The following is a 17,518-nucleotide window of genomic DNA, read 5'->3' on the forward strand; positions in this document are numbered from 1 at the left end:
TATGCTCCTCCTCCTCCTGCTGTTTCTGCAGGAGCTCTGTCTCCTCCTGCTGCTTGTGTTTCAGCATCTCCTGAAGAACCTGCAGCTCCTTCTGCTTCTGCAACCTCAACTCCTTCAGCTGCTCCAACAAACTGTTCTCCAACTCCTCCTTCTTACACCGCAAACACTCCAATCGGGCCACAGGCCCCACTAGTGACACAGAACCACACACACACACACACACACACACACACACACACACACACACACACACACAGAGAGATAAACATGTATAAATGTATAAGAATATGAGGATAAAATTATTATGAGATTATTTATAATCAAACGACTACACTATACAACCACTTCTTCCTTTTATTTAGATATTATACAGATATGTACAGATATTTACATTTTATTTACCCGCGTGCGTCTCTCTTCTCCAAGGTAGTGGAGAGATATGAAAGGATAAAAGGGGAAAAGAATAAAATGCACGTCGGTTTTAAATTCGCAGGCTACCTGCGCTGAAGGCGTGGAAAACGAGCACGTAACGGACAGGCTTCCGTACCCGATGGGTCCAAATCACATGCCCAGCAAAGTAGCCTTAAACCTGGACACACAATGGAGACCATTTGACCCTTTAAAATCATACTACAACCAGACTTCCAGGCCCAAGAGGTCACACAGTCATGCCCAGCAAAGTAGCTCTGGGCCTGGGCACACTTCACGCAGTTTGACCCTTTAACCAAAACTAGAAACAGACCTGCAAGCCCAGGAGCTCACAGAATCATACCCAGTAAAGTAGCTAGCTAGCTTTCAGCTCAGTAACCGTAGCTAGCTAGCTAGCTATCAGCTCAGTAAACCATACAATCAAATGTCCACCAAGCATTTAAACCGCAAGCATTTAAACCACTAGATACCGCTAGTTACCGGCTGCACGGTTAACAGTGCAAAGCCATTACCAAGCTACCTAGCTAGCTAGCTAGCTACCGGAAGCACTTTTAACAGTGCAAAGTCAGTAGCTAGCTAGTAGTAGCTACTGTAGCTAGCTAGCTACCGGAAGCACTTTTAACAGTGCAAAGTCAGTAGCTAGCTAGTAGTAGCTACTGTAGCTAGCTAGCTAGCTACTGACTTTGCACTGTTAACCTTGCAGCCGGTAGCTCGCTAGCTAGCTAGCAGCTCAGTAACCGTACAAATTCGCCTGCTGCTGAAAACTGTCAAGTTGTATTTATAGCTTTCGTTTTAGTTCTCTCAGCTTACTTATTTGGTTTTTTTGTGTGTGTGTTTTTTTCAGGGAAGTTTAATAATTTCTTAGAAATCTTGGAACATTTTGCCAGTTGGCATCTAGGAAAGCCTTTCTGCCCACAGACAATAAACACAAGCCAGAATTCCTCAAACAGGAATGAATCTACTAATTTAGTAACATTTCAGGCACATGAGTGGAGGAACTAGCAAATTCTAAATGATGAAATCGAAGCTGATAAAAATCCATGAAAATATAAACTGGTCATGAAAAAATGCTTGTGAATTGAAAATGTAAGTGATAGGATTAAAACAGTCTTGATTTGATATATTTTTAAAAATCAAATATCAAGTTTGATCATTCATGACCAAGGGAGTTTCTTTGAGGGTGTAAACAACAAATGCATGTGAACTAAATACTACAGTGGTATATAATTAAATAATTGGAATAACTTTGTGTCACGTCATTTAACGTTTAACTCAAGCCGTTTGTGTTACCGGACTCTTTTATCACTTAACATTAGTAACTGTTTTAGTTGCCTTGTTTATCCAATAACATTCATTAATTAATCAATCCATGGTTTAACCCAAGCAATTTTCGTTACTTCCGCCTCTCGACGCAAAAATGTCAATCAGAACGTTGCGCCCGCAAACTTCAAATAAACGATAAATAAGGCAAGTAATAAAAATGGATAAAGTTGAAAGATAAGTTGATTAAACTTGAGTCAAATAAAACTACTTATCAGTCAAAACGTCAATTCATATGCATTTTATTGACTCAAAATTTAATTTACGTGCATTTTAATCAGCCATATTTTTGGTGTATAGACCTGAGTTTTGTCGTTGAAGAGAATAAAAGAATCCGTCGTGTAAACTTACGCCATCTGCAGGCTGAGATGGTGTTGGGTTGACCCGGATGTGACGTTTGCCAAGCTGATGACATATCACGATATTAATTGTGAGATTTCCTTACCATCTTTGCTCTTCGCAGAAGGGCACAGTGCGGTTTACAGGGCACAGTTTGACCCTTTAAATAATACTACAACCAGACTTCCAGGCACAAGAGGTCACACAGTCATGCCCAGCAAGGTTGCTTTAAACGTGGGCACACTTCAGACCGTTTCACTCTTTAAATCGTTCAAAGCACCAGATTTCAAGGCCCAAGAGGTCACAGAATCATGCCCAGCAAAGTAGCTCTGGGCCTGGGCACACTTCATGCAGTTTGACCCTTTAAATAATACTACAACCAGACTTCCAGGCACAAGAGGTCACACAGTCATGCCCAGCAAAGTAGCTCTGGGCCTGGGCACACTTCATGCAGTTTGACCCTTTAAATAATACTACAACCAGACTTCCAGGCACAAGAGGTCACACAGTCATGCACAGCAAAGTAGTGCTGGGCCAGGGCACACTTCATGTACTTTGTGCCTTTAAATAATACTACAACCAGACTTCCAAGCCGAAGAGGTCACAGAGTCATGCCCAGCAAAGTCGCTATGGGCCTGGGCAGACCATGCAATTTGACCCTTTAACCAAAACTAGAAACAGAACTCAAAGCCCAGGAGGTCACAGAATCATGCCCATCAAAGTAGCTCTGGGCCTGTGTACACTTCAGGCCATTTCACCTTTTATATAATGGAAACACCAGACCTCCAGGCCCAAGAGGTCACACAGTCATGCCCAGAAAAGTAACTCTGGGCCTATACACACTTCACGCAGTTTGAGCGTTTAAATAAAACTAGAAACAGACTTCCTGGCCCAAGAGGTCACACAGTCATGCCCAGCAAAGTAGCCTTAAACCTGGACACACAATGGAGACCATTTGACCCTTTAAAATCATACTACAACCAGACTTCCAGGCCCAAGAGGTCACACAGTCATGCCCAGCAAAGTAGCTCTGGGCCTGGGCACACTTCACGCAGTTTGACCGTTTAAATAAAACTAGAAACAGACTTCCTGGCCCAAGAGGTCACACAGTCATGCCCAGCAAAGTAGCCTTAAACCTGGACACACAATGGAGACCATTTGACCCTTTAAAATCATACTACAACCAGACTTCCAGGCCCAAGAGGTCACACAGTCATGCCCAGCAAAGTAGCTCTGGGCCTGGGCACACTTCACGCAGTTTGACCGTTTAAATAAAACTAGAAACAGACTTCCTGGCCCAAGAGGTCACACAGTCATGCCCATCAAAGTAGCTCTGGGCCTGGGCACACTTCACGCAGTTTGACCCTTTAAATAATACTACAACCAGACACATACAGGTGCGCACATATACACAGATACACATTCTGTTTAATTTCTTCACATCTGCAGACTAGAGTAAGCTGAGGGTATAATGTTAAACCAGGTACTATGTAAACAGTATATAGTTTTACCAAAAGATCGTGCTGATCTTTGATCTCCTGGTTCTTTATCTCCAGCCACTTTCAGACTCATGTCCTCCTCTATGGGCTGGTATAACACACACACACACACACACACACACACACACACACACACACACACACACACACACACACACACACACACACACAGAGAGACAAACAGAAAGACACACAGACATATGAAATTAGCAAGCCATATAGTGTAGAAATAGATTGATGTTATTCAGGGACCTCATTTATAAAACTTTGTGGATTCCAAAGTGAAAGTGTGTGTATTCTGCACAAATAACAGGAAATGGCATATACCCCCCAAAAACTTAGATTTCTAAAGCCTCGAGTATGAATTATTGGGAGATAGAGGCGACAATGCAGCGCTAAAGACAAAAAAGGAATTTTAACCACAGGTATGAGTGCCAGCACCAGCAACCGCAGGTGTGAGTGGCATTATATTTACATTTACCCTCCACATCCTTTGTGTCTGTGTATTCGTCCTCGATGCGTCCAGCACACCAGCTCCAGAAACGCCTCATTTTTCCTCTGTCCTCTTCAGTGTCTTTCCACAGACTGATCTGTAAAGGTGTTCATGGGATTCCCCTCACGTGTGACATCGGGCCACAGGACATATGGGGTTCTAAAGTTCCAAGAGCGTAGATGAGTTGTTTTTCTTTGAATTTCCTAATTTCATTGCTGCCATAGCAACAACTGGCAATGCAAACAGACGTGTCATTAATGCAGTGACTCTACCTCAACCTGGATTGATCAACCATGTACGGCTCACCGGAGACTGTGATACGTATAACATCCCAAAGTGTACTTAATTCTGAGCAAAATCTAACTAGCCTCATTACTGCTGAACTATGAGGGGCCATTTAGGGAGAAATCAGGGAAACACTACTTGTACATACATATGAAACATTTTCACATAAATAGCCTACTACTTACATTTGTGTATAATAATTTAAACTCGCATATACACGCACTTGCCCACTCAATCTCTGGTGCGTAAACAAAGAGTTGCACTATGCTTATGTTGGTATGGGGGTGTCTGTGTGTATATAACAATTTTCAGTGCGCCCGGAAGTCATTTCATTGTCATTTCAAGGCAGATATTTAACATGTGTACAGTGCGTATAATAGACAGAGGAAGACTGTTGAACTATTAATATTAGGACGGTTATTGACATCTGTGTAATGAGTAGTGCTTCTCTTAATGACAACTGTAACTGTTTTCCCATATAGAATTGTGTGCCTTATATTGTTTGGAGGAACTTTTTCTTCTCATTTAGAAATATGTGGACTAAGTGCTCAGATTGTCTTATTACTTATTATGCTCAGTCTCACCATTTTTGGCAGATTTCACCACGTTATTACGAACGTGGATACGTTATCTTATAATTATAAGCAGTGTGAGATGTGAAGCTAAGCGAAGCACATGTGCAGAATTTCTAACAATAGCCTGTTTTGTATAGCCTGGCTAACTGACCAATCAGTGAAATTAAATGTGGTTGCTGAGCCTGTTGCAGCTGGGTCAATTTAATTTGATTTCATTGTGTTTAATTTTAAACTCAGCTGCGTGCCATGAGACACAAGTTAATCTGAGCATTTTTTGTTCTAACGCCGACTTAACCTAGCCATGTTTTACAGATATCTTGAAATAATTGAGGTTCATCGCTAGAGGGTGCTGTTCATCTTTTTTTTTCTTTTCTTCTATTATTGATCAGGAAAAAACGATAAAATAGAGAATTTGTGGATAAAATTATTATGAGATTATTTATAATCAAACGACTACACTACACAACCACTTCTTCCTTTTATTTACATATTATACAGATATTTACAGATATTTACATTTTATTTACCCGCGTGCGTCTCTCTTCTCCAAGGTAGCGGAGAGATATGAAAGGATAAAAGGGGAAAAGAATAAAATGCACGTCGGTTTTAAATTCGCAGGCTACATGCGCTGAAGGCGTGGAAAACGAGCACGTGACGGAAAGGCTTCCGTACCCGATGGGTCCAAATCACATGCCCAGCAAAGTAGCCTTAAACCTGGACACACAATGGAGACCATTTGACCCTTTAAAATCATACTACAACCAGACTTCCAGGCCCAAGAGGTCACACAGTCATGCACAGCAAAGTAGCTCTGGGCCTGGGCACACTTCACGCAGTTTGACCGTTTAAATAAAAGTAGAAACAGACTTCCTGGCCCAAGAGGTCACACAGTCATGCCCAGCAAGGATGCTTTAAACGTGGGCACACTTCAGACCGTTTCACTCTTTAAATCATTCAAAGCACCACATTTCAAGGCCCAAGAGGTCACAGAATCATGCCCATCAAAGTAGCTCTGCGCCTGGGCACACTTCACGCAGTATGAACCTTTAAATAATACTACAACCAGACACATACAGGTGCGCACATATACACAGATACACATTCTGTTTAATTTCTTCACATCTGCAGACTAGAGTAAGCTGAGGGTATAGTGTTAAACCAGGTACTACATAAACAGTATATAGTATATATACAGAGGATATAGTGTTAAACCAGGTACTACATACAGAGTATATAGTATACATACAGAGTATATAGTTTGACCAAAAGATCGTGCTGATCTTTGATCTCCTGGTTCTTCATCTCCAGTGCCACTTTCAGACTCATAATGTCCTCCTCTATGGGCTGGTATAACACACACACGAATCATCACTACAGCCAGTACAATGGAAAGGTGGGAATGTGTACTGAATGTGTACTGACGTTATAAGTGAAAGGTGGAGGTACTGGTGGATGTGTACTGACACTAGAAGGGATCTCTACCTGCAGTGACAGTCTGAGCTTCTCAAGTTCTTCCTCCAGAGATTTCTTCTCCTGTTCACAGGCCATTTTCATATCTGCCAGAGCAAGTATCATTACTGCTGGATATAACACAGATTGTATATACTACATAATTACTACTGAATATATAAAATATAATATATATAGTACTATACATATATTAGTATCACTTTTATTGGAGCCTAAAGGCTAACATTCATTATTAGTTATGTTAGTATTATTGCATTTCCATAGTACTTACTCTTGATGGACCTGTTATGCTCCTCCTCCTCCTGCTGTTTCTGCAGGAGCTCTGTCTCCTCCTGCTGCTTGTGTTTCAGCATCTCCTGAAGAACCTGCAGCTCCTTCTGCTTCTGCAACCTCAACTCCTTCAGCTGCTCCAACAAACTGTTCTCCAACTCCTCCTTCTTACACCGCAAACACTCCAATCGGGCCACAGGCCCCACTAGTGACACAGAACCACACACACACACACACACACACACAGAGAGAGATAAACATGTATAAATGTATAAGAATATGAGGATAAAATTATTATGAGATTATTTATAATCAAACGACTACACTATACAACCACTTCTTCCTTTTATTTAGATATTATACAGATATGTACAGATATTTACATTTTATTTACCCGCGTGCGTCTCTCTTCTCCAAGGTAGTGGAGAGATATGAAAGGATAAAAGGGGAAAAGAATAAAATGCACGTCGGTTTTAAATTCGCAGGCTACCTGCGCTGAAGGCGTGGAAAACGAGCACGTAACGGACAGGCTTCCGTACCCGATGGGTCCAAATCACATGCCCAGCAAAGTAGCCTTAAACCTGGACACACAATGGAGACCATTTGACCCTTTAAAATCATACTACAACCAGACTTCCAGGCCCAAGAGGTCACACAGTCATGCCCAGCAAAGTAGCTCTGGGCCTGGGCACACTTCACGCAGTTTGACCCTTTAACCAAAACTAGAAACAGACCTGCAAGCCCAGGAGCTCACAGAATCATACCCAGTAAAGTAGCTAGCTAGCTTTCAGCTCAGTAACCGTAGCTAGCTAGCTAGCTATCAGCTCAGTAAACCATACAATCAAATGTCCACCAAGCATTTAAACCGCAAGCATTTAAACCACTAGATACCGCTAGTTACCGGCTGCACGGTTAACAGTGCAAAGCCATTACCAAGCTACCTAGCTAGCTAGCTAGCTACCGGAAGCACTTTTAACAGTGCAAAGTCAGTAGCTAGCTAGTAGTAGCTACTGTAGCTAGCTAGCTAGCTACTGACTTTGCACTGTTAACCTTGCAGCCGGTAGCTCGCTAGCTAGCTAGCAGCTCAGTAACCGTACAAATTCGCCTGCTGCTGAAAACTGTCAAGTTGTATTTATAGCTTTCGTTTTAGTTCTCTCAGCTTACTTATTTGGTTTTTTTTGTGTGTGTGTTTTTTTCAGGGAAGTTTAATAATTTCTTAGAAATCTTGGAACATTTTGCCAGTTGGCATCTAGGAAAGCCTTTCTGCCCACAGACAATAAACACAAGCCAGAATTCCTCAAACAGGAATGAATCTACTAATTTAGTAACATTTCAGGCACATGAGTGGAGGAACTAGCAAATTCTAAATGATGAAATCGAAGCTGATAAAAATCCATGAAAATATAAACTGGTCATGAAAAAATGCTTGTGAATTGAAAATGTAAGTGATAGGATTAAAACAGTCTTGATTTGATATATTTTTAAAAATCAAATATCAAGTTTGATCATTCATGACCAAGGGAGTTTCTATGAGGGTGTAAACAACAAATGCATGTGAACTAAATACTACAGTGGTATATAATTAAATAATTGGAATAACTTTGTGTCACGTCATTTAACGTTTAACTCAAGCCGTTTGTGTTACCGGACTCTTTTATCACTTAACATTAGTAACTGTTTTAGTTGCCTTGTTTATCCAATAACATTCATTAATTAATCAATCCATGGTTTAACCCAAGCAATTTTCGTTACTTCCGCCTCTCGACGCAAAAATGTCAATCAGAACGTTGCGCCCGCAAACTTCAAATAAACGATAAATAAGGCAAGTAATAAAAATGGATAAAGTTGAAAGATAAGTTGATTAAACTTGAGTCAAATAAAACTACTTATCAGTCAAAACGTCAATTCATATGCATTTTATTGACTCAAAATTTAATTTACGTGCATTTTAATCAGCCATATTTTTGGTGTATAGACCTGAGTTTTGTCGTTGAAGAGAATAAAAGAATCCGTCGTGTAAACTTACGCCATCTGCAGGCTGAGATGGTGTTGGGTTGACCCGGATGTGACGTTTGCCAAGCTGATGACATATCACGATATTAATTGTGAGATTTCCTTACCATCTTTGCTCTTCGCAGAAGGGCACAGTGCGGTTTACAGGGCACAGTTTGACCCTTTAAATAATACTACAACCAGACTTCCAGGCACAAGAGGTCACACAGTCATGCCCAGCAAGGTTGCTTTAAACGTGGGCACACTTCAGACCGTTTCACTCTTTAAATCGTTCAAAGCACCAGATTTCAAGGCCCAAGAGGTCACAGAATCATGCCCAGCAAAGTAGCTCTGGGCCTGGGCACACTTCATGCAGTTTGACCCTTTAAATAATACTACAACCAGACTTCCAGGCACAAGAGGTCACACAGTCATGCCCAGCAAAGTAGCTCTGGGCCTGGGCACACTTCATGCAGTTTGACCCTTTAAATAATACTACAACCAGACTTCCAGGCACAAGAGGTCACACAGTCATGCACAGCAAAGTAGTGCTGGGCCAGGGCACACTTCATGTACTTTGTGCCTTTAAATAATACTACAACCAGACTTCCAAGCCGAAGAGGTCACAGAGTCATGCCCAGCAAAGTCGCTATGGGCCTGGGCAGACCATGCAATTTGACCCTTTAACCAAAACTAGAAACAGAACTCAAAGCCCAGGAGGTCACAGAATCATGCCCATCAAAGTAGCTCTGGGCCTGTGTACATTTCAGGCCATTTCACCTTTTATATAATGGAAACACCAGACCTCCAGGCCCAAGAGGTCACACAGTCATGCCCAGAAAAGTAACTCTGGGCCTATACACACTTCACGCAGTTTGAGCGTTTAAATAAAACTAGAAACAGACTTCCTGGCCCAAGAGGTCACACAGTCATGCCCAGCAAAGTAGCTCTGGGCCTGGGCACACTTCACGCAGTTTGACCGTTTAAATAAAACTAGAAACAGACTTCCTGGCCCAAGAGGTCACACAGTCATGCCCAGCAAAGTAGCCTTAAACCTGGACACACAATGGAGACCATTTGACCCTTTAAAATCATACTACAACCAGACTTCCAGGCCCAAGAGGTCACACAGTCATGCCCAGCAAAGTAGCTCTGGGCCTGGGCACACTTCACGCAGTTTGACCGTTTAAATAAAACTAGAAACAGACTTCCTGGCCCAAGAGGTCACACAGTCATGCCCATCAAAGTAGCTCTGGGCCTGGGCACACTTCACGCAGTTTGACCCTTTAAATAATACTACAACCAGACACATACAGGTGCGCACATATACACAGATACACATTCTGTTTAATTTCTTCACATCTGCAGACTAGAGTAAGCTGAGGGTATAATGTTAAACCAGGTACTATGTAAACAGTATATAGTTTTACCAAAAGATCGTGCTGATCTTTGATCTCCTGGTTCTTTATCTCCAGCCACTTTCAGACTCATGTCCTCCTCTATGGGCTGGTATAACACACACACACACACACACACACACACACACACACACACACACACACACACACACACACACACAGAGACAAACAGAAAGACACACAGACATATGAAATTAGCAAGCCATATAGTGTAGAAATAGATTGATGTTATTCAGGGACCTCATTTATAAAACTTTGTGGATTCCAAAGTGAAAGTGTGTGTATTCTGCACAAATAACAGGAAATGGCATATACCCCCCAAAAACTTAGATTTCTAAAGCCTCGAGTATGAATTATTGGGAGATAGAGGCGACAATGCAGCGCTAAAGACAAAAAAGGAATTTTAACCACAGGTATGAGTGGCAGCACCAGCAACCGCAGGTGTGAGTGGCATTATATTTACATTTACCCTCCACATCCTTTGTGTCTGTGTATTCGTCCTCGATGCGTCCAGCACACCATCTCCAGAAACGCCTCATTTTTCCTCTGTCTTCTTCAGTGTCTTTCCACAGACTGATCTGTAAAGGTGTTCATGGGATTCCCCTCACGTGTGACATCGGGCCACAGGACATATGGGGTTCTAAAGTTCCAAGAGCGTAGATGAGTTGTTTTTCTTTGAATTTCCTAATTTCATTGCTGCCACAGCAACAACTGGCAATGCAAACAGACGTGTCATTAATGCAGTGACTCTACCTCAACCTGGATTGATCAACCATGTACGGCTCACCGGAGACTGTGATACGTATAACATCCCAAAGTGTACTTAATTCTGAGCAAAATCTAACTAGCCTCATTACTGCTGAACTATGAGGGGCCATTTAGGGAGAAATCAGGGAAACACTACTTGTACATACATATGAAACATTTTCACATAAATAGCCTACTACTTACATTTGTGTATAATAATTTAAACTCGCATATACACGCACTTGCCCACTCAATCTCTGGTGCGTAAACAAAGAGTTGCACTATGCTTATGTTGGTATGGGGGTGTCTGTGTGTATATAACAATTTTCAGTGCGCCCGGAAGTCATTTCATTGTCATTTCAAGGCAGATATTTAACATGTGTACAGTGCGTATAATAGACAGAGGAAGACTGTTGAACTATTAATATTAGGACGGTTATTGACATCTGTGTAATGAGTAGTGCTTCTCTTAATGACAACTGTAACTGTTTTCCCATATAGAATTGTGTGCCTTATATTGTTTGGAGGAACTTTTTCTTCTCATTTAGAAATATGTGGACTAAGTGCTCAGATTGTCTTATTACTTATTATGCTCAGTCTCACCATTTTTGGCAGATTTCACCACGTTATTACGAACGTGGATACGTTATCTTATAATTATAAGCAGTGTGAGATGTGAAGCTAAGCGAAGCACATGTGCAGAATTTCTAACAATAGCCTGTTTTGTATAGCCTGGCTAACTGACCAATCAGTGAAATTAAATGTGGTTGCTGAGCCTGTTGCAGCTGGGTCAATTTAATTTGATTTCATTGTGTTTAATTTTAAACTCAGCTGCGTGCCATGAGACACAAGTTAATCTGAGCATTTTTTGTTCTAACGCCGACTTAACCTAGCCATGTTTTACAGATATCTTGAAATAATTGAGGTTCATCGCTAGAGGGTGCTGTTCATCTTTTTTTTTCTTTTCTTCTATTATTGATCAGGAAAAAACGATAAAATAGAGAATTTGTGGATAAAATTATTATGAGATTATTTATAATCAAACGACTACACTACACAACCACTTCTTCCTTTTATTTACATATTATACAGATATTTACAAATATTTACATTTTATTTACCCGCGTGCGTCTCTCTTCTCCAAGGTAGCGGAGAGATATGAAAGGATAAAAGGGGAAAAGAATAAAATGCACGTCGGTTTTAAATTCTTAGGCTACATGCGCTGAAGGCGTGGAAAACGAGCACGTGACGGAAAGGCTTCCGTACCCGATGGGTCCAAATCACATGCCCAGCAAAGTAGCCTTAAACCTGGACACACAATGGAGACCATTTGACCCTTTAAAATCATACTACAACCAGACTTCCAGGCCCAAGAGGTCACACAGTCATGCACAGCAAAGTAGCTCTGGGCCTGGGCACACTTCACGCAGTTTGACCGTTTAAATAAAACTAGAAACAGACTTCCTGGCCCAAGAGGTCACACAGTCATGCCCAGCAAGGATGCTTTAAACGTGGGCACACTTCAGACCGTTTCACTCTTTAAATCATTCAAAGCACCACATTTCAAGGCCCAAGAGGTCACAGAATCATGCCCATCAAAGTAGCTCTGCGCCTGGGCACACTTCACGCAGTATGAACCTTTAAATAATACTACAACCAGACACATACAGGTGCGCACATATACACAGATACACATTCTGTTTAATTTCTTCACATCTGCAGACTAGAGTAAGCTGAGGGTATAGTGTTAAACCAGGTACTACATAAACAGTATATAGTATATATACAGAGGATATAGTGTTAAACCAGGTACTACATACAGAGTATATAGTATACATACAGAGTATATAGTTTGACCAAAAGATCGTGCTGATCTTTGATCTCCTGGTTCTTCATCTCCAGTGCCACTTTCAGACTCATAATGTCCTCCTCTATGGGCTGGTATAACACACACACGAATCATCACTACAGCCAGTACAATGGAAAGGTGGGAATGTGTACTGAATGTGTACTGACGTTATAAGTGAAAGGTGGAGGTACTGGTGGATGTGTACTGACACTAGAAGGGATCTCTACCTGCAGTGACAGTCTGAGCTTCTCAAGTTCTTCCTCCAGAGATTTCTTCTCCTGTTCACTGGCCATTTTCATATCTGCCAGAGCAAGTATCATTACTGCTGGATATAACACAGATTGTATATACTACATAATTACTACTGAATATATAAAATATAATATATATAGTACTATACATATATTAGTATCACTTTTATTGGAGCCTAAAGGCTAACATTCATTATTAGTTATGTTAGTATTATTGCATTTCCATAGTACTTACTCTTGATGGACCTGTTATGCTCCTCCTCCTCCTGCTGTTTCTGCAGGAGCTCTGTCTCCTCCTGCTGCTTGTGTTTCAGCATCTCCTGAAGAACCTGCAGCTCCTTCTGCTTCTGCAACCTCAACTCCTTCAGCTGCTCCAACAAACTGTTCTCCAACTCCTCATTCCTCATTCTCACACCGCAAACATTCCAATCGGGCCACAGGCCCCACTAGTGACACAGAACCACACACACACACACACACACACACACAAAGAGAGAGATAAACATGTATAAATGTATAAGAATTTGTGGATAAAATTATTATGAGATTATTTATAATCAAACGACTACACTACACAACCACATCTTCCTTTTATTTACAAATTATACAGATATTTAGAGATATTTACATTTTATTTACCCGCGTGCGTCTCTCTTCTCCAAGGTAGCGGAGAGATATGAAAGTATAAAAGGGGAAAAGAATAAAATGCACGTCGGTTTTAAATTCGCAGGCTACCTGCGCTGAAGGCGTGGAAAACGAGCACGTGACGGAAAGGCTTCCGTACCCGAAGGGTCCAAATCACATGCCCAGCAAATTAGCCTTAAACCTGGACACACAATGGAGACCATTTGACCCTTTAAATGATACTACAACCAGACACATACAGGTGCGCACATATACACAGATACACATTCTGTTTAAATTTCTTCACATCTGCAGACTAGAGTAAGCTGAGGGTATAGTGTTAAACCAGGTACTACATAAACAGTATATAGTATATATACAGAGGATATAGTGTTAAACCAGGTACTGCATACAGAGTATATAGTATATATACAGAGTATATAGTTTGACCAAAAGATCGTGCTGATCTTTGATCTCCTGGTTCTTCATCTCCAGCGCCACTTTCAGACTCATAAAGTCCTCCTCTATGGGCTGGTATAACACACACACGAATCATCACTACAGCCAGTACAATGGAAAGGTGGGAATGTGTACTGAATGTGTACTGACGTTATAAGTGAAAGGTGGAGGTACTGGTGGATGTGTACTGACACTATAAGGGATCTCTACCTGCAGTGACAGTCTGAGCTTCTCAAGTTCTTCCTCCAGAGATTTCTTCTCCTGTTCACAGGCCATTTTCATATCTGCCAGAGCAAGTATCATTACTGCTGGATATAACACAGATTGTATATACTACATAATTACTACTGAATATATAAAATATAATATATATAGTACTATACATTTATTAGTATCACTTTTATTGGAGCCTAAAGGCTAACATTCATTATTAGTTATATTAGTATTATTGCATTTCCATAGTACTTACTCTTGATGGACCTGTTATGCTCCTCCTCCTCCTGCTGTTTCTGCAGGAGCTCTGTCTCCTCCTGCTGCTTGTGTTTCAGCATCTCCTGAAGAACCTGCAGCTCCTTCTGCTTCTGCAACCTCAACTCCTTCAGCTGCTCCAACAAACTGTTCTCCAACTCCTCCTTCTCACATCGCAAACACTCCAATCGGGCCACAGGCCCCACTAGTGACACAGAACCACACACACACACAGACACAGACACACACACACACACACACACAGACACACACACACACACACACACACACACACACACACACACACACACACACACACACACACACACACAGAGAGATAAACATGTATAAATGTATAATAATTTGTGGATAAAATTATTATGAGATTATTTATAATCAAACGACTACACTACACAACCACTTCTTCCTTTTATTTACATATTATACAGATATTTAGAGATATTTACATTTTATTTACCCGCGTGCGTCTCTCTTCTCCAAGGTAGCGGAGAGATATGAAGGGATAAAAGGGGAAAAGAATAAAATGCACGTCGGTTTTAAATTCGCAGGCTACCTGCGCTGAAGGCGTGGAAAACGAGCACGTGACGGAAAGGCTTCCGTACCCGATGGGTCCAAATCACATGCCCAGCAAAGTAGCCTTAAACCTGGACACACAATGGAGACCATTTGACCCTTTAAAATCATACTACAACCAGACTTCCAGGCCCAAGAGGTCACACAGTCATGCCCAGCAAAGTAGCTCTGGGCCTGGGCACACTTCACGCAGTTTGACCGTTTAAATAAAACTAGAAACAGACTTCCTGGCCCAAGAGGTCACACAGTCATGCCCAGCAAGGTTGCTTTAAACGTGGGCACACTTCAGACCGTTTCACTCTTTAAATCATTCAAAGCACCACATTTCAAGGCCCAAGAGGTCACAGAATCATGCCCATCAAAGTAGCTCTGGGCCTGGGCACACTTTACGAAGTTTGACCCTTTAAATAATACTACAACCAGACACATACAGGTGCGCACATATACACAGATACACATTCTGTTTAATTTCTTCACATCTGCAGACTAGAGTAAGCTGAGGGTATAGTGTTAAACCAGGTACTACATAAACAGTATATAGTATATATACAGAGGATATAGTGTTAAACCAGGTACTACATACAGAGTATATAGTATATATACAGAGTATATAGTTTGACCAAAAGATCGTGCTGATCTTTGATCTCCTGGTTCTTCATCTCCAGCGCCACTTTCAGACTCAAAGTCCTCCTCTATGGGCTGGTATAACACACACACGAATCATCACTACAGCCAGTACAATGGAAAGGTGGGAATGTGTACTGAATGTGTACTGACGTTATAAGTGAGAGGTGGAGGTACTGGTGGATGTGTACTGACACTATAAGGGATCTCTACCTGCAGTGACAGTCTGAGCTTCTCAAGTTCTTCCTCCAGAGATTTCTTCTCCTGTTCACAGGCCATTTTCATATCTGCCAGAGCAAGTATCATTACTGCTGGATATAACATAGATTGTATATACTACATAATTACTACTGAATATATAAAATATAATATATATAGTACTATACATATATTAGTATCACTTTTATTGGAGCCTAAAGGCTAGCATTCATTATTAGTTATGTTAGTATTATTGCATTTCCATAGTACTTACTCTTGATGGACCTGTTATGCTCCTCCTCCTCCTGCTGTTTCTGCAGGAGCTCTGTCTCCTCCTGCTGCTTGTGTTTCAGCATCTCCTGAAGAACCTGCAGCTCCTTCTGCTTCTGCAACCTCAACTCCTTCAGCTGCTCCAACAAACTGTTCTCCAACTCCTCCTTCTCACACCGCAAACACTCCAATCGGGCCACAGGCCCCACTAGTGACACAGAACCACACACACACACACACAGACACACACACACACACACACACACACACACACACACACAAAGAGAGAGATAAACATGTATAAATGTATAAGAATTTGTGGATAAAATTATTATGAGATTATTTATAATGAAACGACTACACTACACAACCACTTCTTCCTTTTATTTACATATTATACAGATATTTACAGATATTTACATTTTATTTACCCGCGTGCGTCTCTCTTCTCCAAGGTAGCGGAGAGATATGAAAGGATAAAAGGGGAAAAGAATAAAATGCACGTCGGTTTTAAATTCGCAGGCTACCTGCGCTGAAGGCGTGGAAAACGAGCACGTGACGGAAAGGCTTCCGTACCCGATGGGTCCAAATCACATGCCCAGCAAAGTAGCCTTAAACCTGGACACACAATGGAGACCATTTGACCCTTTAAATAATACTACAACCAGACACATACAGGTGCGCACATATACACAGATACACATTCTGTTTAAATTTCTTCACATCTGCAGACTAGAGTAAGCTGAGGGTATAGTGTTAAACCAGGAACTACATAAACAGAATATAGTATATATACAGAGGATATAGTGTTAAACCAGGTACTACATACAGAGTATATAGTATACATACAGAGTATATAGTTTGACCAAAAGATCGTGCTGATCTTTGATCTCCTGGTTCTTCATCTCCAGCGCCACTTTCAGACTCATAATGTCCACCTCTATGGGCTGGTATAACACACACACGAATCATCACTACAGCCAGTACAATGGAAAGGTGGGAATGTGTACTGAATGTGTACTGACGTTATAAGTGAAAGGTGGAGCTACTGGTGGATGTGTACTGACACTATAAGGGATCTCTACCTGCAGTGACAGTCTGAGCTTCTCAAGTTCTTCCTCCAGAGATTTCTTCTCCTGTTCACAGGCCATTTTCATATCTGCCAGAGCAAGTATCATTACTGCTGGATATAACACAGATTGTATATACTACATAATTACTACTGAATATATAAAATATAATATATATAGTACTATACATATATTAGTATCACTTTTATTGGAGCCTAAAGGCTAACATTCATTATTAGTTATGTTAGTATTATTGCATTTCCATAGTACTTAC

Source organism: Electrophorus electricus, chromosome 9 (genome assembly GCF_041902795.1).
Source record: "Electrophorus electricus isolate QZ-2024a chromosome 9, ASM4190279v1, whole genome shotgun sequence".
In the NCBI taxonomy this organism is placed as follows: Eukaryota; Metazoa; Chordata; class Actinopteri; order Gymnotiformes; family Gymnotidae; genus Electrophorus; species Electrophorus electricus.